The sequence below is a fragment of the Macrotis lagotis genome, chromosome 5 (genome assembly GCF_037893015.1).
Source record: "Macrotis lagotis isolate mMagLag1 chromosome 5, bilby.v1.9.chrom.fasta, whole genome shotgun sequence".
Classification (NCBI taxonomy): Eukaryota; Metazoa; Chordata; class Mammalia; order Peramelemorphia; family Peramelidae; genus Macrotis; species Macrotis lagotis.
In genome coordinates, this window is record NC_133662.1 from 76,161,713 (window position 1) to 76,188,576 (window position 26,864).

General features: G+C 36.0%; 1 pseudogene; it reads right to left on the reverse strand.

The window, feature by feature from the left end:
* Positions 1 to 266: 266 nt before the first annotated feature.
* Positions 267 to 12,872, reverse strand: LOC141489319 (large ribosomal subunit protein eL32-like; annotated as a pseudogene).
* Between the last annotated feature and the right edge of the window lie 13,992 nt (positions 12,873 to 26,864).

Here is a 26,864-nt window from a genome sequence, read left to right on the forward strand (position 1 = left end):
AATAAAATTATTTTCTGACTGCAGAGTTGATTCATCCTATAATGAAAGAAATGGAAATTAGCACATATGCTATGAAAAGTTCTCTTCCCTCATAAGTCCTCTAATGAAAAACTATTTCACAGAAGATGGAAATGCATACATTTGCTTACATGGCAGACAAACAATCTTTTGGCTATTGAGATGAAAAGAGGTAGTGGCTTTAAAGGAATCATTTTTTTTTGAAGTTTGATGGTTTATTTGACACAAATAAAAATGTGCAAAGCTTTTTACTCCTTTTCTTCACTCCTCAGTCTAGCATTTGGATTGGTGATCTTGAAAGCTAGCTGAGCTGCTCTCTCCACAATGACTTTGCCATTCTTAGAGGAAACATTGTGAGCAATCTCAGCACAGTAAGATTTGTTGCACATCAGGAGTACTTAAAGCTCTTTGACACTGTGCACCAAAAACTTCCTGAATACACTCGGTAACATATGTTTTGGCTTCTTATTGCTTCCATAACCAATATTGGGCATCAAGATCTGGCCCTTGAATCGTCTTCGCACTCTGTTATCAATGCCTCTTGGTTTGCTTCACGTATCTGGCAGACTGGTGTCGGATGAACTTGGTCCGCTTCTTGAAGATTTTGGGGCTTCACGAGGGGTCTGAGGGCAGGCAATGGCACCGGCGAAGAGATGACGACCCCGACCCCTCGACTGGAAGCGCCGAGGGAGAGAGAGAGAGAGAGAGAGAGAGAGAGAGAGAGAGAGAGAGAGAAAGCGTTTTAAAGGAATCTTAAAGGAATTTGTGTCTGACTTTTTGTGACCCCATTTGGAATTTTCTTTGTAAAGATACTAGAGTAGTTTGCTATTTCCTTCTCCAAATGAGGACACTGACGCAAATAGGGTAAAATACAGCTAGTAAGTGTTTGACTCCAGACCAGGTGCTCTATCCTCTGTAACACCTATCTACCCCATTAAGGATATTTAGCTGAAAGAAAAAGTATGGTAGGCTAACCACAATTATGATTAGCATTTATATACCACTTCAGGGTTTGTTTGCATTTGATATCTCATTTGAGCCTCATAAAAAAAAAAACCTGTGGGGTAAATACCATTATTATCTCCATTTTATGCATGAGAAAACTGAAGTGGAAGAGGTGACTTGCTGGGGTGGGGTGGGGGAGTGGGGGGGCAGTGTGAAACACCTAGCCAAATGTCTGAAGAATGATTCAAATTCAGATCTTCCTCACTCCAATTCCAGCATTCTATCCATCATGTCCCATTGTGGTCTTATAGCAAGGGTGAGTCAGAGCATAAAAACACAGAGTCCACAGAATATTGGAAGACTCACAAGAGTGACTTCAACATATTAGATGAATCCTCAGTGGAGGATTTATGGAAAAAGAATGATACAGGGTGAGAAGGTTGTGATCTGCTCTGATGAGCTGTGAACTCACAACAAGTCATCTGAATCCCAAAGTAAAACTATTTCTTTTTCTGCCAGACTTTTTTTTTACCAGTGCTGTCAACCAATGGTACAATGGATTTATTTATATTTCATCTTTTCATGTTTTTGTCTTGATCCTTTGCAGAAAGTTTTAGTAAGCAATGAGATGGTACTAAAGTGATTAGAAGGAGAAAAATCTACCTAGCTTATTAAACCCTGTCAGTTGGTAAATAAATATTTATTAAGCACTTACTAGGTGTCAGACACTTTGCTCAGCAATAAAAATATAAAGAAAGGCAAAGACAATCCTTGCTCTCAAAGGAGCTCACAGTCCCTATTCTGACTTGACTATTTGAAAAGCTGAATGAAAATGTGGGCAGCAATTGTTACATAATACTAACAGCTTCTGGAAGGGAGTATGTCCTAGGACTAAAAAATAGAGGCAGCATAGTTTTGTAGAAGGCATTCTGAATTTGAAGTCAGAAGACTAGGATTCAAATTCTGATTCTGCTACTTATTATTTATGTAGCCATTGGCAAATCATTCTGTTGTCTAAACCTCAGTTGCCTCGTTTATAAAATGAGAATATTGGAATTGGGTGAGTTTTAAGGTCTCTTCCTGCTCTCAAGTCATCAAATAAAAAGAAAGGGATCTTAAAACTCATTTGGTCCAACCCATACCTAAATTGAAATCTCTTTATCCATAGTGGAGATAATTCCCTCTCTATATTCATCAATTTGTTGTTCATCCATCAGTTTGTTTTTCATCCTTCATTCTTGAAGAGGTCCAATGACATTGGGAAGGTGGGATCTTGACTTGCAAGTGAATAGGATTTAAGTGAAGTAGAACTGTGTAAAGTCATCAGGTTCACTTTCTCCTCACACATTGTCAGAGTCCAATGACATGAGTTAGGTCGGGATGCTCCTATCAAAGATTTCCAGTGAAGGGAACTTACCCATTCTAGTTTGAATAAGTTCTGTTAGGAATTTTATTCTTATAACAAACCTAAATCTACCTCTTTTCAATTCTTGTATGTAGTTCTATCCCCTGGGCTCCAGTGGAATAAACCTAATGCTTTTTATATGTGGTAGTCCTTAAAAATACATAAAGATATTTATCGTGCCCCTTAAAAGCCTTCTTTCCTCTGGAGTGAACATAATCTAGTTCCCTCAATCAAATCTCATTTGGCATCATCTCCATTCTTCTAACTACTTATACAAAAACTGAAGGATATATATATATATATATATGTATATCAGAATATATATTATATATTCTGTTTTTTCCACAGTAACTTAATACCTTAATGAATATTATGTTATTTAAAATTTAGAAATTTAATGAATGTTAAGGCCATGTGCATAATAATAGCAGCCCATACTTATATAGCATGTCATAATTTACAGAGTGTTTTCTATGAAGTAGGTAGCATAAATAATATTAGTCCCTTTTTACAGGTGAGAAAATTGAGGTTCAAAAAAGGTTAAGCCAGATACTAGGGATACATAGCTAGTAGGTACTGACAGAAACAGGGCATGAACCCTGATTTTTTTTCAATTTTATTTTTATTTTCAGTTAATACCTTTATTAACCCCAAATGATTCAAGAGAAAAGATATGAAACCTTTGTAACAAATATACATTGTCAATGAAAGCAAATTTCCACATAACTGTAACATTGTAAATATAAAGGCAGATCTTCTAATTATATTTTGGAGGTTTCTCTACCATGCTTCTTTACGAAATGGTGAGCTTGATGCTTCTTCTGTGTAGAAAGTCCTATTTTATATACAATATCTGTGATGTGATGTTTGTCTTTCATTCTGGAAGAAGACCATGACATCAGGGAGATGATGACAAGCATGATAAGCACATTAATTGAATTTTAGTGAGGGGGTACTGTGCTAAGTCACTAGCCTCACTTTCTCTTCTAGAGCCATCTGGGTCCACTGACCAGATATGAATAAAGATGACTGGAGATGGACCTGGATGCGAGGCAGTCAGGGTTAAATGACTTGCCCAAGATCACGTAACTAGTAAGTATCAAGTGTCTGAGAATGGATTTGAACTCTGTCCTCCTGAATCTAAGGCCAGGGCTTTATACTAGCTACCCAATATAAAATAGTTATTGAGGGGAAGTCCATCCTTGGCTATGTGAGAGTATATAATTTCTAGGCAGTGATATCTTATTTCAGAGTTTGGCAAGAAAGTGCCAATTACAAAAAAAATTACAGGGGTTCTTTGCTATCCTGTGACAATAAGACTGGCAATTCCACACATAACATGGATTTTTAAACCAGCCCATTTGTTGCTAGTGCTTTGATCAAATTAAATTACTTTTAAAAATTGAGTCATGTAATCAGAATTGAGTTTGTACAGGGCCTAAAATATCTCCTTGAATCCATCAAAATCAATATGAAAAACTTGGTCAATTTATAAATTATATAAAAGAGAAAAGTTAGTCCAGAATTGAGAAAGAAGGAATTTTGAGTTTCTCCTTTTGAGAGGTTGGAATAAGCATGGAGCAAAGGGAAAATAGACATAAAGCAAGAAGGCAGATATTTGTGGGAGAATCCTTGGCTTGATGGAAATCAGAGGGAGAAGGATCCAGGCTGAGGGAAGTCCCAAGGAAAAGTCAGATCTTCTAAATGATTTTTTCCTAATTTAGTAAAATAATTTAATTGAAATGGCATTTAATGTATGTAATGGATAAATTAGTTTGAGTAAAATTGTCATTTTTATTATATTGGCCCTGAATAGCAAGCTATACATAGGAGATTTGCAGTATTATCTGCAATCATCTTTACAAATATATTATGATATGGAAATGCTTATTTTGATCCACAAATTAAAAATAAAATACACTTTTTTCAAAAAGCAAAAAAAAGAAACAACCCAAAAGCATCCTAGGTATTGGTTTCCAAAACTCTATTTAGTCTTTTTTCTGCTTCAGTAGTTTGTAAGAAACTCTTAATAGCCAAAAAAGCAGATTTTCCTAAGCTTTCCCTCCAGACGCTTATCCATCTTAATATTATCTGCCACTCTATTACCCAAATGTTTCCAGTAAACTGATTTTTCTATCAACCACCAAGAAGACAGAAGTTAACTAGAAATAGGTAAAGTTTGTAGAGAATCCAATCTCTGCCTATGGTATTAAAATGTTTTCCTCATTGGGCTCTTATACAGATTGCAATTGAACTAAGAACTTTTTATCTAAAATGAACTCCTTAAAACCAAAGAGAAGGAAATCAAATGGACTTTAGTGGCCATTATACTGCCCTATTGGAAACATATACCAGCACCTTCTTAGGCCAAGTTCAAAGTAGAGGCAAAATAAAGCACTTTTAAGTCCTTGATCATTTATGCAAGGAAGCTTACTTTGCTTAATTTTTCTAGACTCCCCTCTTCACCTTTTGAAAATACAGTTGCCTAGCTGGGCAAATAAAGGCAATTTGATAGACTTCAGAGATTCACCAAATCTAAAGAGCCTAAATATCTTGTGACAGAAACTTGTTTTATGTCCTTAAATGACCTGCCAACCCAGGGAACACCAAGCACAGCTTGGAAGATCAGTGGGGAAACCTCTGCCATAGTGAGTGCAGAGCCCAGGCTAGTGTGACCCTCGGCACAGGCCAGATCCCAGGAAACAGAAGCAGGCCCACAGAACCACCCAACAGGGAGCTGCCCAGCAGCTGATCCCAGAGCCCTCAGCCTATGGAAGGTAAGGGGTGGGGGAAGACTGTTGAAGTCTCTCCTCTGTCCCTGGGACAGGACTCTGGTGCTTTTCCCATATTCAGACCTTGGTCACAATCTGGGACCCTCCATTGCCACAGAGCAGGGACCTTCCTCACAGTTCAAGGACAGAGGGGAGTGTTTGTGTTCATCCACAGACAAAAGCACAGGCCAGGAGAGCAGTCAGAGCCCCTCATAAAACATTGAAGGAGCTGAAGTTATTGCAGGGGTGTCCTAATAACAACTCACAAGCTTAAGAAGCAGCCCCAAACCAGGGCACAGACTGGGGAAATGACTAAACAGAAAAAAAGGAACTTGACCACAGACAATAACTTTGGTCCCATGAAGGATCAAAAGACACACAAAGTCCAAGCTTCTGTATACAAAGCCTCCAAGAAAAATAGTAATTGATCTCAGGCTGGATGAGCTCAAAAAAGACTTTGAAAATCAAATAAAGGAGGTAGAGGAAAACTTGGGAAGAGAAATGAGAGAGATGCAGGAAAATCATGAAAATCAAGTCAACTTGGTGAAGGAGATCCCCCCCCCAAAAGCTGAAGAAAACAACTTGTTAAAAACCAGTTTAGGCCAAATGGAAAAAGTCCAAAAAGTTAATGAGGAGAATACCTTAAAAAGCAGAATTGGCCAGATGGGAAAGGAGATAAGAAAGTTCTCTGAAGGAAACAACTCCAAATGTAGAATAGAACTAAAGGAAGCTACTGACTTTGGGAGGAATCAAGAAACAATAATGCAATATAAAAAGATTGAAAACCTAGAAGAAAACATAAAATATCTCATTGGAAAAATAACTGACCTGGAAAACAGATTCAGGAAAGGCAGAATTAAAAATTATTGGGCTACCTGAAAGTCAGGATTAAGAAAAGAGCCCTGACTATATTTTTAGGAAAATTGCCCTGATATCCTGGAAGTAGAGGGCAAAATAGAAATTGAGAGAATCCACTGATCTATTCCTGAAAGAGAGGCAAAAAAAATAACCCTCAGGAATATTATAGCCAAATTCCAGAACTCCCAGGTCAAAGGAAAAAAAATTACAAGCAGCCAGAAAGAAACAATTCAAATATTTTGGTGCAGCAGTCAGGATTACATTTAGGGCTCTTGGACTTGGAATATAATATTTTGGAAGGCAAAAGAGCCTGGAAGGCAACCAAGAATCAACTACCCAGCAAAACTGAACATCCACTTCTGGAGAAAAGATGAACTTTCAATGAAAAGGAAATTTCAAACTTTCCTGTTGAAATGACCAAAGTTCAACAGAAAGTTTGATCTCCAAATACAGGACTCAGATGAAGCATAGAGAAGATGGACAGGAAGGGTAATTATAAGGAATTTAATGATGTTGAACTGTATGAATTCTTGCATGGGAAGATGATACTGATAATACTCATATGAACCTCATTTAAAAGAGCAGTTAGAGGGATGGCTAGGTGGATAGAGCAACGGCCCTGGAGTCAGGAGTACCTGAGTTCAAATCCAGTCTCAGACACTTAATAATTACCTAGCTGTGTGGCCTTGGGCAAGCCACTTAACCCTGTTTGCCTTGCAAAAAAAAAAACAAACTAAAAAAATAAATAAAAGAGCAGTTAGAGGCACCATATATATAGACAAGGTACAGGAGGGAATTGAATTTGAAAGTAGAACACATATAAAAATGGGTGAAAAGGGTTGGGAGAAAGGGAAAAGAAAAGTAGAATAGGTTAAGATATTTCATATAAAAGAGTCAAGGAAAAGCTTTTGCAATAGAGTGGAAGTGGGGAAATGAGGGGTAATTCATTCTCATTGGAATTTCCTCAGAGAGGAAACAACATACATACTTAATAGGGTATAGAAATCTAGAGGAGAGGAAGGGGACGGGAGAAAGGGGACAGGGGGAGGGAGGGGAATGTAGGTGATAGAGGAGAGGGTAGATCATGGGAGAGGACAGTCAGATATAGCACATTTTTTTTTTTTTTACTTTCTGCAAGATGGTGGTATTGGGTGACCTGTCCAGGACCACATGGCTGGTGGTTGTTGGGTCTCTGGAGTGAGATGTGGGCTTGGGCTTGGGGCCTCCTGCCACACTTGGCTGCTTATGGAAGTAACTTCTCTGATAGACATGATAAAGAATGTGATTCACCCCAGAGTCAGAGCTGATGGTATCTGAACACAGACTGAAGAACATTTTTTTCTCTTTCTTTCACTTTATTTCTCGTGAGGTTTTTTATTTTTGTGGGGGGAGGGGAAATTATGTTTATTGTTACAAGACTATTTTAGTAGTGTGTAAATAAATGTAAATTTAAAAAAAAGATAATTAGGAAGCTGCAAGGAACCCAGGATCAATCACACAAGCCAATCAGGCCTCTATGGTCTTTTATATAAAACTTTTCCTACTGATTGAAAGGAAAAAAAGTTACATCAGGGACATATTGATCTTATTGCGAATCCCTAGACCTAAAACAATCTAAATAGTGTAACAGAATGTTATACAGAGAAAGATAATGTCATCACTTCTGAGATGATCATAATTATATAGAAGACATGATGAGAACTACCCAAATACAAGCATTTATTAATCTGTGGCCTCATCCCAGAAAATGTACTAGAACTATAGGTATCAAGACTAAAGCAAAACAATTCTTGGCCTCAGGAAGCTTACCCTAAGGTGGCTCTTTCATTGATTAAGTAGCCTTAAGATAACCTCCATATAATCATAGGATCATAGATTTAGGTCTGGCAGGGATGCTTAACCACATAAGTAGTCACTAAATGAATTGCATATGGTCTTTTCCTGACTAAAGTAAAACATTTTCTGACTGTAAAAAAATTATTTTTAAGGAAACAAATACAAGTTCTTAAATCCTGATTTTGCTTGTTTTTATATTAGAGAGCATGAAGCTATAAATTAGTAAATTGTAAAATGGCTCTTCTCTCATAAACCATATATCATAGATTTGCTTCAGGGATTACATATGAGTTGAAAATTAAATATCATTTTTTAAAAGACCCACTAAATATAATAAGGAGATTGCAAGGAATGAGGAAATGAAATCATGTTTTGATAATATAAGCTTCAGAAGTATGTGGGAGAAAAAAATTAATTTTTCAGATCCTTTAGGTGCTGGACAGTAGCAACACCTCTGATGTTCTTCTATTCTGGTTTTGCTGTGAGGTGGTGACAAGTTGGATGCAAGAGTTTGGAAAGTTCTATGGTAAAGATGAACTAAGCTGTATTTGAAGTAAAGCTATTTTGGACCTTATTTTAACACAGAAGGGATGAAGGCCAAGCAATCAGAGATATCTACAGTAACCAAGGATTAAATTGGGTTGTCTGAGATGTCCCAGGCGTCCCTGTAGCAGTGCCTTTAGCTGGTGAATCATCAGGGTGGGGAGGTGCCGTTGGCAAATAGCTGGAGGACAATTAGGAACAGGCTACCGGGAGAGGCAACATTTAAACACTTTGAATATAATAATAGCTTTTTGGCTCATATTGACTTCATTTTATGTTTGAGCAACACAACCAGAAATATAGTACTAATCTAACTTTTTTTAAACATCTCACTGTTGACCATCCCAGGTACAGAAACATTGTGTGTTTGTGTGTGTGTGTGTGTGTGTGTGTGTGTGTGTGTGTGTGTGTGTGTGTATTTTAAATTTCCTAGCCCTTGAAGAAGGGTTACAATCCAAACCTATAATGGAATAACTAAAATGTAGTTTAGTTTTCTGAGGTATTATTTTTCACTTAGTTGCCAGTCTGGGTATCTGATCAAATTCTCTGGGCCCTTACTCTTGCCAACCTACTAGCACCAGTCAGGGAGCTTGAACTTTTTGAAGTTGTGGAAACTTAGAAGAAGAAAAAATACCCTAGATCCATGGCAAAATGATTAAAATTTTAATGATATACATAAGACAGATGGTAATAAAGTGAAATTTATACTGGTTGGTAGCCAACAACTTATATTGCAGGGTATGAGGAAGTCAGTTTTGAAATATTACTCCTACTGATAATAATAAAATGAGAAAAAATAGGGTAGTATGATTGGGATTGTAGAGTAGGGGATATAGTGAAGGTTTTCTCTTTTCATTTTTGGAGTATTTCTTAGATACATCAGGGTAAAACAAATGTAATCAATTTTGTGCCTAAAGGAAGTAGCACTTGTACTGTTTGTTGCTAGTGTTCTTAATTATTTTTTGAAGCCTAGGCAAGGGTACAGGGAGAATACAGAATCATATAGATAGAACAGAGAAAGGAATATAATTCAGCAATGATATCACAGGAGTTCATAAATAAAAAACCTCACATAGACATAATGTATGAAAAACAAATACAATTTGATAATAAACATGGGAAAGCATGTGACCTCTTTTAAACTATCCTGGGAGATATTTAGTAAGTCTCTGTAGCAACCAATGCATCTCTTGGGATGCATTTTTAAAAACTCTACTGAAAAGCATTTTTTGGGGGATTGTCAAAGTTTCTAAGACATGCTGCTGACAAATATCATTTAGGTAATAACAAAATAAATTTCAATCCAAATAGACACAAAATAGAAAATTCTTACTCCTAGGGAGCTGACTACCTTAGCATTTGTGATTTCTTTCTCTGGTTTATGCAAGCTTACTTCCAGCCACTGTCTTTCTACTTACTTGGGCATCTTTTCTGTCCTAAAGTTAGTTCAGTTTCCTTTTCTTTTAGAAAGATTGCTTAAATGTTGGTGGAATAATTACCGTAACTCCTTGACCACTATCTCTCAAGTGTCTTTGGAACAATAATGCTCTGTGTTGACATGAACTATCCTGCTGACAACCCGTTTCTTTTAAGAGTTTCAAGGACTTGTGTGCCAACATCTAAAATAAAACCAAAAAAAAAAAAAAAGAAATTTACCCTTAATACAAACATACATTGTTCACACACATACATTTTGTTATCTCCTAGGTGATATTCATATAATTTTGTGGTCAAGCTACTATTGAAAGTTGAAGTTGTGATTTATATTTACAATTACATTTTGTGAATTTAATCCTCATATAAAACCCAGACATTTATATTGTAGAAATGCCTTAGGATAGACAACTCCTTAAGAGAACTCAAAGCTTTTTAAAACATTATCTAATATATCCTTCTTACATAGTAGATAGCACAACTCATTACCCTGCTTAATACAGAGGTTTTGGAGTATATTTAATTAATTGGACAAACTCTTACAATGATAGTGTATACAACAGCAAAATATTATTCAACATTTAGCTTAGATATGGCCAAAACAGCTTGCCAAACACCACACTGCAAATTAATGTTAGAACATAAAATATAGGTCTGTTTTTTATGAAACTAAAATCATATCTTCTCTATACTTTCTCAATTGTCATAACCCAGAAATATATACTATGTTTAAGTTTCTGAAAATGCTCTCCAGAACTAGAATTGGGGTGGAGTAGAATAGTTAGCTGCCTAGAATGAAACTTTCAAGAGTTGTGTGTCTTAACAGTCAAAGGCCAAAATAAGGAAGACTCACTCACTCACTTGCTTGCTCTGTCTTTTTATCTATCTGTCTAACTATCTGTCTATCTATCTATCTATCTATCTATCTATCTATCTATCTATCTATCTATCTATCATCTATCTCTTTATCTTTCTATTCATCCATCCATCCATCTCTTTCTGTTTCTGTCTCTATAGTTCTCTTCCTCTAAATTTCATACACATGTTTAGATAGGATAGTGCCTGCATTGGACTGCATTGAACTTGACCTGTAATTTTATGGGTATAGAGAAATCACAAGTAGGAAAATTACATTAAAGTAGATTAATATCCTCTCTGTATTTTATATTCACTATCAGAGTACCTAGTGCACTGAAGAGTTATCCTCTCATGCATAAATTCTTTTCTTTCTTTCTTTCTTTCTTTCTTTCTTTCTTTCTTTCTTTCTTTTTCTTTCTTTCTTTCTTTCTCTCTCTTTCTTTTTTCTTTCTTTCTTTCTTTCTTTCTTTCTTTCTTTCTTTCTTTCTTTCTTTCTTTCTTTCTTTCTCTCTCTTTCTTTTCTTTTGTTTGTTTGTTTGTTTCTTTCCTTCCTTCCTTCCTTCCTCTTTCAAACACATATAGAATTGATAAAAGTACATATTTTAATGCCATAAATTCCATTTTCAAGGACATGTATGTACAAGCAAGGGATCCAAATTTAGTCTCCATATGAAGATTTTAGTTCCCTAAAAGAAAGGAAGAAGGAACATTAAAAGCCATCTGGCTTAGGGGAGTCAACCAGAGGAAGACTTTGCTTGGCACATAATAGATATTTAATAAATGTTTGCTGATTGATTGACCTACATTGACTTCCAAGAGGAGTCACAAAATTTGTAATTAAGTTATCAGTTCACCATGTGATTTCTAGACTGCACAGCACCTTATGTCTTTTGATCTGAAGTATTATATTATACAACATGCAAGTGGGTAGCCAAACTAGCTTTTGACTTAAACAATCTACCAGACTTCAGAAAATAGATTTTACTTTTGCAAACATTTGCTTCCTAATATAACAGGCATTCCTAACTTGGCAAATAGAAGCCTTCAGGGCATAAAATAAACTTGTCAAGAGAGTACAAGAATATTTATTTGATTGTGTTCTGATAAGCATTCAACAATTTATGATGCTAAAAAAATCTTTCCATTTACTAAATCAAGTTTTTTTATATGGAAATTAATTAAACCATTCCTTATGTACACACACACATATATATATATATACATACATATATATATATACACACATATATATATATGGTAAAATAGAAAATATTTTCTTTCATACTGAAAAAGTGGTATGAGAAATTTTACAGAAAATCAAGAGATATGGGATTATAAAACATTGAAAACCTTTGTAATATTTTAAGGAAGCATCAAAGAGAAGTGGATGGAAATATACACATACAAATGTCCCTCTTGGTGCCAGGTAAAGATCATAAGAATATCAGACTTAGGAAAATCAGGGTTTTTTTTTTTTGGTTGCTCTTTTCTTTCTCTAATACTAACTTAACCTTTACCCCCACAAAATGTTTCTTTCTCACTGTCTCTGTATTTGTCTCTTTCCCTGTCCCAGTCTGTCTCTGGGTCTCTCTCTCTCTCTCTCTCTCTCTCTCTCTCTCTCTCTCTCTCTCTCTCTCAAAAACATTTGTATGGACAAGAACCTACTCCATAAGAATTGTAGCTTTGAAAATTTTCCAATAGTCATTCTGAGAACAACAGCTGACCCTCGGACAGGCTTACAAAAGTGTTTGGCTGTCCTTGGAACTACAAAACGAACATTTGTTTCACCACTTGAGTTGAAGCAAACTTTTATGTTTTAGAAACATTTGCCAGTAAAACAAACTTTTGGAATCGAAATAAGCACCCTGACTATAAGGCATGGCAGGAATAAAACAGATGGTACCGTTTTTCTTTAAATGTCATATTGTCCGTGTTCATGTGACCTAAGAGGAGCATCTGCTTTCATCTTCTCTTCACTTCTTCATTTGTAGGTATGACTACACAGATCACTTATCATATCAGACTTAGGAGCTATGGTTTTTTACCTCCCTTATTGTTCCTTCCTTTTCCTATCACTGACTCCCACACTTCCTCTCTGCCTCTGTTTGTATTCATCTCTTTACCTCCTTCTCTTCTCCCCTGCTCCCTTTCTGTCCCTTTGTTCCTCGTTTCTTCTCTTTCTTTTCCTTCCTGTCTCTCCCCATTCTGTGAAATTATACATAAATGATTCTCAGATTCTCGGAATTCATTAGCGACAAATAACACAGATGGTGCAACAAAGAAAAGCCAATTTGCAAACTTGAAAACTGAAAAGAAGGCTGAGTGAGGTTTAAAGTGAAACCTTCCTAGAACAGAGTAGGAACTTGGTCTGCTTTCAGAACAGAGTAGGAGTAAAACTAAGTAAAGAACACAAAGTAAAAAGAAGTCTTAACATTTCTTGCATTTTAACAATTAGAAGATTTCAGTACACAATGGAGTAGCTGTGATTTGACAGTACAACTTTACAATTCTTAATTATATGAGAATGTAATGTCTCTTAAGGGCCAGAGATAGCACTACAACATTTCAATAGAAAACTCTGAGTTGTAGAAAGTACGAGAGATTTTTCAAATTATATCCTTCCTTTTGCAAGCTTGTCATTTGAATTACATCAGAAATAAAACACCAGTTTTAAGACTATCTTAGCACTCACAAAGCATTTTCTGTTCCCAGAATTCTTTGATCAGTTTTATTCCTATGCTGTTCTAGAAAGCAGAACATTTTCATCTTCCTCAATTTGTAGCTGAGGAGTCAAATAGAGAAAGGCTAATATGATTGGCTCTTCTAAGATCCCATAACAAGCCATAATTAAAACTGTACTAAAATTCAGTTATTCCTTTTGTCTGATTATTAAAAAAAGTTTCAATTGTCATTTAAAAAATTTCATTTTTTAAATTAGACTATTTCCAGTAACTACTGTATGGGGGCTTTGGAGACAGTGCTGCAAAATTTTATCTTTCAGTTTTTTTATTGCCTAGATTTATAAAGGGATATTATCACTGTGAGTATGACAGGGAGAGTCATTTAAGAAAAGTTCTCAATTCATCAATGTTTGTTTGCTTTTTCCTCAGTAAAAAAATCCTGTTAACCTTTGCAAAAAAGACAACCAAGAATACTGCTAAACATTTATTTTCATAATCTCCAATTTCACATATTTGCAAGTTCAGAACTGAAATCCAATCTCTAGTGTGATGCTTCAGCCAAAGTAGATGGTACTGACTTCTTGTTGAAACTTTTTCTTATTCCTAACTTAGTCCCTTCAGAAATGAATCTTAAAAATAAGCCATAAAAAACAAGGTGTTAGGGGAGGGGGTATATGTGTGGAAATGTGAAAATAGTGATTTTCCAAATAGAAATTTATGAAAAAGAAAAGAAAGAGAGTGTTAATGCAATTCTTGTAAGATACATAGAAGAAAGGAATTCAGAAAGAGAAAAATTCAGGTAGAATAACATTGGAATTACTGTTTTAAAATATTATATGCAGAAATTCCCCCCCTCAAACTGTACATAACAGAGTTTTAGTTTTCTATGTAATTCTTATTTTCTATTCTTTGAATGTTCAAATGATCATGTCCGTCAAATTGTTATTGAAATAATAAATTTTATTTTTTATGTATGATGGATGTCCTGTTAGCCTTGTTTCATTGGCATAACATGCTTATAGACAACTAGAATTGATGTTTTCATTAGAAAAGTAAAAAAGAAACTTGATTTCCATTTGTCAATTTTCCTTTTGTAACCCTAGCATCTAACACAGTTCCTCATACTTAGTAATCAATTATCAAACATTTAGGTTTTTCTATAGGTCATAGACTTTGCTTGACCTTTATTGTTTACTGAATTGAAATTAACTGGATTAACAAACCTTTGCTACAGATGATTAGGGCCAAGAAATCTTTCCTTTTTTGGATGCAGTTAATGTTGGAAGGTGCAAGAATTAAGGTATAGTAAATAGCCTTTACATTACTATGTAAATGGAATAGGACACCATCTGGTTTAAATACATCGTTTGCTGGTTCTATTTTTAAATTGCTTTATACAATTTTGAAACTGTTATTACTGAACATGAATTGAGGGTCAGATATGCCTCTTAGTGTCATGGCCTAATTTTCAGATATTCAGAGAAGTGCAAGTATGAAGACAAATATTTTCATTGGACAATTAAGAAAAAAGTAAGTTTGTTAAATCCGGACATAAAACAACCTGGAGGCCCTCCACTACTGAATTGGAATCAGATAAAAAACAGGCTTTAATCACCACAGCATAGCATTTTTGTGCTATCTTTTGGTGAAACCTGACAACATCTCCTTATAATACTGGAAGAAATAGCAGCTTTGCATTTCAGATTTTTCTCTTGGTTATTTTTAGTTCTTCTGAAGCCTGGGAAATAAGAAATATAACCTCCTTGAATAGACCTAAGCAGCCAACTATAGCAGGGCCTCTGAATCTGATTAGATAAAACAACAAAGAGGTTCTGTTAGGGCAGAGACAGGAAGAACTAAGGTGGGTGGCAATATCTTTCATAACTCAGGGGAAATGTAGCCTCAAAGCAGTCAAAAGTGGGTGAAAAAATAACATAAGCAATAGACAACTTTCCCACATCTTAGGTCATTCTCCCAGTGTAGCTAGAAACATTTTCTCTACACTCAACTTTTTATTATTTGTAAAGTACAATAAACAGTATGTGAATGTGTATTTATTTTAAGGACCATACTGAGGGGTCTCATGGCACTTGAGTAACCCAAGTACCTTGTATTAGTCACTTATAATCACTATTAATACCCTAGATTAATGAAAATGATCTAGAATTACAAAGAAGGGTCCACAATTTAAATATTTCTATTAAAATCAAACCAGTTAATTTGGACTTTGCCTTCATAGATTAAATTTGAAAAAGACAGTGGTGTATTGGCTAGGACAATGAGCTGACAGTGTAAAAAAAAAGACCTACCATTTTCTACCTCTGCCCTTAATTCCTTGGCTAGATTTTTTCAGGATTGAGATCTGGTGATCTAGGATCTATTTTCAAATAACCAGGAAGATGAGGGTCTGCATATTACATGTATCAGCACCAGTCATCAATTGAATCACAGATCTAGAGAAGTAAGGGAATTTATAAGCCATTAATTCCAATTCCATATAGATAAGGAAACAGCCCCAGAGAACTTGCACAATAAGGAACTTAATCAGGGTTACACAGCTCTTAGGTATCTGAATCAAGATTTAGACCCAGGTCTATCTGACTCCAGATACAGTGCTCTTTATAACAGGCAATCTTAATTTTTTCCTTGTCATGAACTCCTCTGCCTCTGTGGGAAAGCCTGTTGATTCTTTTCTCGGAATGTTTTTTAAATAAACAAAATAAAATAAACAAATTACAAAAGAAATCAATTATGATGAAATAAAGATATATATATATATATATATATATTTTTTTTTTTTTTCCCTTCTAAGTTTGCAGACCCTCAGAAATCTATCTATGGATTCCTTAAAAGTCTGTGTAGCCCAAGTTAAGAATGCCTGCTCTAGTGGGTGAAAGAACTCAAATACAGAATTATTATGCATCCCTAAATAAAACTTTAAAAATGAGACCAACACTTCATGTTTAAAATTCTTTTATGCTACATAGAGATATCTTTGGATGATACAAGAAAACAAATGTTCTACCCTGCACTTCAGATTGACCATTTAAAGGAATGTTGATGTTATTTGCACCATACATATGGTAGTTTGGTAAGTAAAAAACTCACTCTATATTAATGTAGAAATGTTTATTAATAATTAATAAGCATTTATTAAGCACCTATGATGTTCCAAGCATAATATAAATAACATGATTTTTTACAAATATTATCTTTTTTTTTAGATATTCATAAAAACCCTGTGAGGTAGATGGTATTGATTTATATCTGAAGAAACTAAAGGTTAAATGACTTGTCCAGAAACAGAGAACGTGTGTCTGAGGTCTGATTTCTTGACTCTAGGTTCCATTCTCAAGTATTCACTTAAACTCAAGCTATCTCTAGGTTGTCCTGTACTGCAAATGTACAGGTCTAGAGTTGTAACAAGGAGTTGGGGGTGGGGGGGTGGGGAAGAGAGAAACAAAGACACACACACACACACACACACACACACACACACACACACACACACACAGAAAGAGAGGCAGGTAGATTGCCAGAGACAGACAAAGAGTTGGGGAGAGAAAGAGACAGTAAGAGAGAGACACACAGAGACAGATGGAGACAGACAGAGACAAAGAGGCACAGAGGAAGACACAGAGATAAAGAGAGACAGACAGAAAGACCAATGGAAAGAGGGAGACAAAGACAGAGAGGGAGAGACTGACTTTCCAAGCATGTAGAACTTGTGTTACTCCTACATAAAGCAGTGACTTGTAGAGTATTAAACTCTTGTCCTGGAGTAAGGACACTGGGGTTTAAATTCTTCCTTAAATACTCCCTAGCCCTGTAAACACTAGTTAATTATTTAAATCATTCTGATTTTCAGTTTCCTAATCTGCAGAAGGGTGATGATAATATCCTTCAGGTTTGTTGTGAGGAAAATATTCTGTGAAGCTTAAAGCTCCATATATATGTGAATATTGTTGTTTTAGTTTGGTTCTTCAACAGGAGGAAATCCAAGGCACATGTGCCCCTTATATTCCACTCGAATCAGTTATCCTATCAGTGCTGCCCTGTATTCATTCCTAAAGGAAACTTTCTCACCTACAAGCTCCCTTTACTGTGAAATCATACTTTCCAGTCCCTATCCCTATATAAAATGATGATTCAGTAACATAACATACAGGCAAGTCACTTATTTCATCTCTCTGGGATTAATATTCCTCTTCTAATGAATGGTGTGTGTTTGGGCAGGGCTGGCGGAGTAGATTAGATGATATCTAAGATATCTTGCAATTCTCAAACTAATTTCTGTAATTCTTCTATGCACAGGCCTCTCCAGGTTGGTGGTTCCTAACATTTACTGAACACAATAGAATAACCCAGCCACATGCAGCTGACTGACATAAATATGCTCTTCATAAATTCCTTGTATCATTAGATACTACTTTTTGAATAGCCATCTGGTATTCAGTCTTTTTTTTTAAAGAAGAAAAAATAGATCAGAAAGTTCTCATCTAAGCATTCTGAAGTTGGGAAGACAGTCTGTCATTGCCTTTGGAGCTGGAGCAGCTGAGTATTTGATCTCAGTCAGCCACCCACATAGTGCCAAAACTGCCACCATGAAATTGGACATTCAGGCTTTTAATCAAGGGTGCAAAGCTGGGGCTGGGAAGAATATGACACCTGCCCGCCCAGTTCTTCTCCCTCCCTCAGCCTCTCCTTCACTAATCACTGCTTAGCTCTATCAATATAAGAAATAAACACTGACAGAGATGAGGTTCAGACAGCATCCTCAAAGGCTCCCTCTCTTCAGAGTGGGCCTTGAAAATAATACCTAGATTAAGCCTAAAAACTTAGTAGTTCTCTTTGTTGTTGGAGGCTTTTGGAAAATGGTCATTTCAGAAACTGAAACTTTTTCAAAGAAACAAGAATTTTGCCGACTTATTTGCCTAGATCAATAATACAGCTGTGCTGGCATTTTCTGGGATAAATCTCCCTAACAGTGAATTCTCTCAAGGTTCCTTTGCTTTTGGGGGGCATCATTTAATCAACATTGTGCTATATTCTAATCTTGTGATAGGCTTGAGACGACTTTTTTTTTCCCTTTAATGAAGGAAAAATAGGACAATAGATTCAGAAATAGAAAGGAACTTGAAGGTCCTATAATCTAGCCTCATTTTTTGAGGTAAGGAAACTGAGGCATAGAGAAATTAAGTGACTTGAGTTCACAGAGAATAAATGGAAGAACCAAGATTTTTCACCCAAAGTCTCCATCTTCAAAACATTTTTTCTCCTGCATCATAACTATTTCTTTGCAGGCTCATAATTTGGGTTATGACTTCATAAGAATGCAAACAAAATTGCTTTTTGAATTTTAAAGTGCTCTTCTTTTCAAGTTCTGAGGAGACCCCTCAGGGGTCTTTTAGAGTTCAGGAGGATTGCTTCTCCAGTGTCTGTTACTGATGCTAAATACTATAGAGTTTTTCTTTGTATAGGAGCCCATTTAATGATGGCAGAGACGGTGTGATGCCTTGACTCATCGTCAGTAGTTTGGGTTGCATGTGTGGGATTGTGTTTTGGATGGAGCTCTCCAGAATAGCAACACTCCATCAGAAACACAGTGGCACACCTGTATTCCAAATGCTACAATAAGGCAAAACACATGCCATCGAAACACTGGGAATCGTATTAAAAAGAAAAGAAAGAAAGTAAGCAAGCTGTAGTGGAAATAAAGACAAGAATCATGGAATAGGTATACATGAAGGTTTTTGCCTAGTTTGCTTAAGAAATGATTTATCTCCTGTTTTAACCCCTATTCACAAGCCATGTTTGATTTGGCTGTATGCTGACGTGGACACTGCATCCGTAGCTATGAAAAGTTTGACAGATGAATGTTTTTGATCCGGAAAAATAAATTTTGGTCTCAGGTTTTACAGTGAGAAGTTGCTTCTGCTTATGCCCCCAAAGGTGCAGTGTACTGCTATTAAAACAGCATAGGAATTTAAACAAAATAGTGTCTTTTGAAATTTTAAATGATGACTGATTGTCTTTAAGTAGCTTCATTGTTCTAGATAAAGATACAGTGTGGGGGAAAATAACTTTGACATGTTGTCTGTACTATATAACTGTGTAAAAATGGGAGAATCATTAGCAGAAAAAAAACTTTTGGTATCATTTTCCCTTATAAGGGACTTTTAAAAATTGGCTTTCCAGTTCACTTTATTCTTACCCACACCTCTTAGGAAAAGAGTGTTGGTGGTGTCAAGGCACATCTATTTCATACTGCAGTTCAAACTTTTAAACAGACTTTTTCTTGTGGAGCAATTTGTCTGTCTGTAAGTGTTAGATTTACCCTTTTAGTTAACTGCACCTCATGGTATAAGTATCCACAGAATTAAAGTTGAGGATCACTGTAAGGGAATGGGAAGGAAGAGTATGTGGTAGGTGTGAGAAGGCTGTTGCATATTCCTAGCTAAGAATTTCCTAAGAGAAGCAGTTCAAAGGATGTCATCTTAAAGATGTACGATGGGAAAATAAAGTGGAATCATCAGGTGGACCAGATTAAGTAGTAACTCATGGAGAGTCCATGTGCTCCCAAAACTTTCATGTGCAGAAATGTTCACAGCTCCATATACAGTGTTTGTCAAGAGAACTAGAGTAAGGCCCCTAGACTATTGAGTGAATGAGGATTTATAGAAGATGGAGAGGGCTTCAAATATCTGTGTGTGTGTGTGTGTGTGTGTGTGTGTGTGTGTGTGTGTTTGAGAGACTAAGTTTTAAACACAACTTTTTGACTTCTGAACGGATTTATCCCTTTATTTAGTGAAATATTCTTTGTAACAAAATATAAAAAAGAAAAATTTTATTTCAGCAAAACTCAACTATGTATCAATCAAGTCTTATAGTCTTAACAGTATCCCCTGTCTATAGTTCCCCATTTCTATAGAGAAGGAAATGTGGTACATTTTTATCACTTGTTCACGGATAAACTTTGCCAAAATAAGTAAACAGTGTTCAATTTTGCTTTCCATTTACACTTTTGTAGTCATGCATGTTGTTTTATAGTTCAGGGTAACTAGATGATGCAGTGGATAGAGCACTGACCTTGAAGTCAGGAGCACAGGAGTTCGAACCCAGCCTGACATTTACTAGCTGTGTGACCTTGGGAAAGTCACTTATCCCTGATTTGCCTTGAATCCAGAGCTATCTCCAGTTGTCCTGATTCCTATGTGATCACTGGACCCAGAAGGCTCTGGAGGAGAAAGTGAGACTGTGTGTGCTAAGAGTGTTAAGTCACAGCACCCCCTCATTCAAATTCAATTCATGTACTTGTCATGGCATCACCTCCCTGAAGTCATGGTCTTCTTCAAGAATGAAGGACAAACATTATTATTATTTTGTAGTTCTACTTTTTCATTCTCTCTATCTATTAATGTCTCCCCATGATTCTCTGAATTTTCACTATTGATTGTTTCTCATAATTCAATAATTCCATTCTATTCTTATATATATCACAATTTGTTCAGTCATTCCCCATTTGATGGATCTCTACTTTGTTTCCAATTCTTTGTTAACACAAAACAACTTTTGTTAACAAGCAAAGCAATTTGCTTGGTAAGACAAATGCCTTTTGAATATTTTGGCATATTTAGGACCCTTATTTATATCTTTGACCATTTGGGGGTTTATTTCTGTCTGTGAAATCTCTAGGCTAACGTGTAGAGACATTATTACTCTCTTTATTTGCATAATCCCAAATTGCTTTCCAGAATGTCTACAACAATCCACCTATAGTGTAATTTTCTTTCCATAGCTCCTCCAACATCATTTCCATCTTTTGTCATTTAAGTCAGCTAGCCTTCTGATTTTACAAATGAGGACTTGAGACTTGAGGTTTTTTTCACAAAGTTATAGTACATGGATTATAGTAGCACTCAGGGTCCTTTCCATTAGGCCATACTATTTCCTTTTGGGGAACATTTGAAAATAATGCTTTTAAAAATATTGAGAAGCTGAGTCTTGCACATCAAGACAATTGTCTCTTTTAGGTATTATATAAGTTTTATTATGTTATTCACTTATGCTGTTCACTAGTCTTCCTTACATGGGTGTAACAAGGGGAGAATATTGCTTATCAGAGTTATCTTCCTATATCAAGAACTTATTCATGAAAGTGTCTATGTATTGAGATGACAATCGATTTCAGCTTTAATTAGCATTTTTTTTCTTCCCTTTTGTTCTGTGCATCACATTCATGAGACAGCTGTAGAACATCTGAAAGTTTTGGTAGTTCGCCTTTCTGTGAGCTGAAATGGCCAGAGCAAAATTAACATCAGTTAGAAAATCTGGCTTTCTAGTAACTAGCAGCACATTGACTGTTTCCATGCAAAAGACCAGTGTTTGGCATTAAACACAGACCTTTTCCTTTTTGGAAACACTCAAGGAGAAGGGATTATCAAAAACACTAAATAATCTTTATCCTGGGCACAGAGGAAACTGCACTCCCTGCTTTGGACATAGAAGTTTGGTGCCACCATTGTCTTTCTTGGGAAACATGTGGCTGGGGATTGCAAAGCTGGGAGAAATTGTGAGGATTAAAGGAAATAAATTAAGAGTTGAGTTATATAAATCTTGAATGGTCTGTTACACCTGGAATCATTTTCATGGCAGTATATACAATTGGGCTTTTTCCTTTTTTAAGTGTCCTGGCTACAAAATGAAAGTTGGTATTTTGAGAAGAATGATATACAAATACAATATACAATGGTAGACACATCTTTTATTTACGGAATAGGAAAATCCCAACACTTTCTGAGATGGTCATAGATAAAATGACTAGATAGGGCCCAAATTCCCCTAAATTTCTTACCTTCAATATTAGTCATCTCTTTATTTATTACTCTCACTGACCATTGTATACTGGGATCTCAGAAAAATTCTGGGCTGTTTTTGAAAGATGCAAAACTGATTGACTGGTTACAAGTCGTAAAAAGATATTAGGTCTAAAGAATTTGTACATTTTCTCTGAGATTAAACAATGATCATTTTTATTTTAGGATGATCCAGTTAGGGCAGTTGGGTGACACTAGTGAATAGAGTGCTGGGCCCAGAGTCAGGAAGACTCATCTTCCTGAGTTCAACTATGAGCTTAGTCACTTGCTAGCTGTGTGACCCTGGGCAAGTCACTTAATTCTTTATGAAACATGAGTTTCCTCATCTGTAAAATGAACTGGAGAAAGAAAGGGCAAAACGCTCCAATATCTTTGCCAAGAAAACCCTAAATAGGATCACAAAGAGTCTAATCAATCCCCCCTTAGCCCAAATAGCATCTATCAGTATACATCCAGAATAACATGTTATAGAGATGATGCTATTACAGATAATAGGCACTGTGGATAGAGAGCTGGCCTCAGAGTCAGGAATATTTGTATTCAGATCCCATCTCTGACACATTCTATCTACATGACCCAGAGGAAATCATTTAATGTTTTATTGTTCCATGAAACTTTAAGACTTTTAGCTTGCAAAACAGGTACCAATCCAATGTGTCAATGAAAATACATTTCTGATGAAATAAAATAAAATAAAATAAAATAAAATAAAATAAAATAAAATAAAATAAAATAAATTCTTGGAGATTTCTTATGGCATGATCACAGCTTTGTATTCTTCCCCCCAGCAGTTTCCATCATCATCTTCCAGAATCCTTTCCAGAATTCGAAAAACTAAAAGGATGGAAAATAATGTGTCTGTATCCTTTGTCCTCTTCTCGTTGACTTGCTCATAACCATATTTAGGATTTGACACTGTGGTATCACAGAAAGAATTCTGCATTTGTAGATAGAAGGCTCTAGCCCTGGTTCTGTTCCTTATTATTTATCCCTTAATATCTTTGTAACCCTGGATAAGTCATTTAACCACCCTCTGCATTTCAATTTCTTCATGTGTCAAAACTTCCTTCATTTAACTGATAAATAAAAGTATGTATAATATGGTTTTGCATATATATGTATGTATCTATATCTATATATCTCTCTATCTCTATATCTATATGTATATCTATCTATCTGTCTGTCTATCTATCTATCTATCTATCTATCTATCTATCTATCTATCTATCTAAAATAAGGTCCTTCATAGCACCTCTAAAAGCCTAGCAATAAAATAAGCCTCAGTTACTTTTATTCACACTCCATTTTGGAGATCTGGGTAATGAAGTAGATAGGTTAGGAGTTCTCAATCTACACCACTGCAGATGCCTAAATTGAGTAGTGCCATGTAGTGGTATCAGAATATTTGGCTTCAAATCTTGAGTGTGTTACTGATTGAGTGACTCCGGTCAAGTTACTCTGGGTCTCAGTTCATTGATACAATTAGAGAGTTAAAATATATTACTTCCAATTTTCTTTCAGTGGGTAGCAAGGTGGCACAGTGGATTGAAATCTGACCTTGGAGTTAGAGGGATCTGAATAACCTGGCCTCACATCCTTACTAGCTAAGTGACCTTGGCCAAGTCACTTAATCCTATTTGCCTCAGTTTCTTCAACTGTAAAATGAACTGGAAAAGGAAATTGCAAACCAGTATCTTTGCTTGGAAAACCCCATATAGGGTTACAGAGAATTGGACATGAACAAAATGACTCAACACAATAAATGCCCTTTCATGTTATGTGTGTATTTAGTGAGTGGAATAGAAAAATCAAAGAATCAAAAAGTGAAGGGCAAGTCTATAGACATCTCCATTTCTATAGAAAGATGATATTAAAACATGAACCTGAAGGGTTTACTGCATAACAGTTAGAACCTAAGGCTCTGAATGCCAGTCAATAAGGGTGGGGGTAATATTGTCTGTTTGGGGCCATATCCCATAGCACTGGATTGCCACAAGGTTAGAGGGAATTAAGAATTTGAAAGTGATTTGTTTCCCAGATACACTCCTTCAGACTGACTGCATGTGGCAATTTCCTTGGGGCTTCCACATTGTCCACATATTTTCAGTGCTTTTCTTTCTTCAGAGTAAGAGAATCTTGGGTGGGTAAAATCCAAGTTCACTCTAGGATCCCATTGTGGCAGTAAAGTTAGAGAAAGTGAACTTCAGATGAATCTCCAAATTATAAAATATTTTCCAGTATTTACTGTTTCGATGAGGGTCACAAGGGTGTGTATGTGAGGAGTACTCTAAAGAAAGTAAAATCCCATGCTCCCACATGTATTCCTTCTTCCAAATCTAACCAGATTCTTCTAGGTCTCACTCTTATTGTCCAGTAAAGGTTGAGAAGTGGAAAGCTGTTCTGAGAGAAGTGATTGGTAGCAGGTTCCACATCCAAAGTCCCAGGTATGGGACTCTGATAGGTATACACAACTATTTTCATTGATGTACTTAATTTAATTCCATGGATTTTAATTAAATGGGAAATATTTCTAGGAATTTTGGAGTCTAAGTTGATCTGACTTAGGAAGAAACAAACATCTATATTTTGCCCTTGAATCTGGCTCTCAACTAGATTGCACCATATCTAATTTCACAGGGAACACCAAGGGCTTTTGTTTTTCAAATTGTCTTTTCCAGAAAGAATATTTCAATTATTGAGTGCCAAGCATTCCCCCTTTTACAAGTAACCAATTAATATAACCTTGAGCAGTAGTTAAATCCTATAAAGAGGATAAGCTCATTAACAAGGCAAAAGAATTAACCCTTAGCCTACTGCTGGTTAAATGCTCATATCTCCTAGGTGTTCCTAGTTCTCACTTCATAGCTTTCATTCCTTAGCAACATCTATCCCATCCTATAAGTATCAATTTAGTGCAGTATCTTCAACACTTGGGCAGCTAGCTGACATAATGGATAGAGCACTTGACCTGGGGTTAGGAAGACTTGAATTCAAATTTGACCTTAAACATTACCTGTTTGACCTTGGACAAGTCACTGGACTTTGCCTTAATTTCTGTAACTGTGAAATGAGTTGTAGAAGGAAATAGCAAACCTCTCCTCTATCTTTCTCAAGAAAATACCAAATGGTTTGCAAAGAGTTGGATATGACAGAATAACAAACTTTCAGGATGTAGTGCAGTGTCATGCATATATTAGGCACTTAATATATGTTGATTGATTAATTATTGATTCCCTCATCATTTTTTACCAAGATTATTGTAAAGGTCTTCTAACTGATTTGCCTGCCTAAAGTTTCTTCCCATTCCAATTTATAATCCACATAGCTGTCAAAGTGATTTTTCATTAAACATACATTCATTTCATTTCTCTACTTAATAAATTCTAATAGTTCCCTCTTGCATCAAATATAAATTCATCTGTTTGACTTTTAAAACTCTTTATTACCCCACTGTAACCTATCTTTACAACCTCATTTTTCATTATTCCCTCTTCTACGATCAACCAAACTGGATACCTCAATCGTGCTCCTTCAGAATAGTTCTTTTCTATCTCCAGCACTTAGCAGTGCCTACCTGACTGACTGTTGATTGACTTCCCAGGTTGTGAGGTCAAGACAGAAAATGATGGGATTGATGTATGTCTGCAGGGAAAATGCATTATCTTCAGAGACTCTACTGTAAATTTCAGATTTATCTCAAGTGAATTTTTTTGAAGTCATTCATTTTTCCTTCTATCTTTATGATCATCTCTATGTTTATCTTCTTGTGCTTTGCATTTTATTCAGGGTTTTTCTCTTGATTTGTTGGTCTTTCCATTCCTTTCTTACATTCTTCCACAACAATGATCTAATAAATATTCCTTATTTATTAGTCTTTTATCATTATATAACTGCATTGGCATGCAGCCTGGATTACTAGGTGATTTCAGACTAGGAGATATGAGAGACAACTTACCATGTCACTATCTTGAATAATGATGGGTGATGGTAGGGAAGAGAAGAGGAAATTCAGACTCCAAATAACCATGGTGTCTCCTTAAGTATTGGGAACTGTTGTGTATGGGAGTATTGTAAATCATCACCTGGTGCCTTTGAGCATCAGAACCTTGTTTTGCTAAGTGCCACAAGGAGTGGGAGTGGATTAGGGTCTGGGAAGGATATTCACACACTTTTATTCTGATGAATAAATGGAGCACTTGGAGATCTTGGAGTACTTGTCTGTGTTTTTATCCTTGTCTCCTACCCTTCCAGTGCTTGCCTGGGGAAGGATAAGAGAGTCCAGAAATGGGACCCAACATATTGGTGCTCAAACAGGGATAATAAAGGTGGTGTTACCTGAGTAAGGTCTGGTATAAGGACATAGCAGATACAAGTGAGAGAACCAGGCGACATCCCAGAGCAGAGGACTTTGGAGAAGGTAACAAGTTTACCAAGGAGCTGATGTTAAGGAAATTGGAACAAGAAGTGTGGAGGAAAGCAAAGGCAAAGTGAAAGTGCATTTGCCTCCATGGTCTGAGGCAGAAGAAATAAAGAAGTATTATCAGGAAATGTCTAGGATCAGCCCTACAGTACCTGGGGAAGAGATTTCAGCAGTACAAAAGGCCATCGAAAAAGCAAAAGATCAGTGAGACAGTTTGAT